Source organism: Buceros rhinoceros, unplaced genomic scaffold (genome assembly GCF_000710305.1).
Source record: "Buceros rhinoceros silvestris isolate BGI_N320 unplaced genomic scaffold, ASM71030v1 scaffold16376, whole genome shotgun sequence".
Taxonomy (NCBI): domain Eukaryota; kingdom Metazoa; phylum Chordata; class Aves; order Bucerotiformes; family Bucerotidae; genus Buceros; species Buceros rhinoceros.
This window is the reverse complement of record NW_010419476.1, coordinates 10,877-11,707: the sequence shown is the minus strand read 5'-3', so window position 1 is coordinate 11,707 and position 831 is coordinate 10,877.

Below are 831 nucleotides of genomic sequence, written 5' to 3'. Positions count from 1 at the left end.
CATGTTAAACAGCCGATGCTGCCAAGCAGATACTCACACCGGTAACATGAAAAACCAGACAGCACAAGCACCACAGTCTGGAGCTGACACTGATGCACAACAGTTCTGTCCCATATCTACTCCCCTGGTCCCCTCCTCAACTAGGCAGCACCCAGAGCAACGCCGCACTGCTGAGCTTCCTGCCTGCCCAGACTTATTTCTCAAGACAACATGCTTCACCAAAGCACAGCTCTGCTGTGAAGAAAATGACACCGTGTTCGGCAGGGTGAATGCAGTAAGTCAGACACTACAATGCAGGATTCATCAGATTCCATTTAATGTCATGTGCATACATCCATACATTTACTTATGTCAATGGTTTTGATGTGCGTGATGCCAGGTCTTGAAAAATCTACTCATTCATTTACATCTGGGAGCGTGAATTCTCTCAAGCAATCATCTCAGGGTTGGTCTGCCCTTTTTTTTTTTTGTTTGCTTGTTTGTTTTTAAATCAACTTTCAACCACATAGTTGCAAAGATAATAGCATGAACTGAAGGTAAAGCACGCAGAGCTGATCTCTCTGATTCGCAGACTGCTCTGCAAATGCTGCTGCAAAAGGTTTTGCCAAGAATGGGGCATGAAGCAGCCCCTTCCCTCCCGGGGGAAAGAGAACTGGTAAGAAACAACTCTTGTCGAGCATCCCAAGCCACAGCAAGGCAAAGCAGCAGAAGTAACAGCCAATCCATTCTTCAGGGAAGATTTTGGCCAAGGCTAAGGAACAGGACATAGGTTCGGAGATAAACCATCCCTCAAAAAACCCAGGAAAGAATAGATGACAGTTTCACCACCAT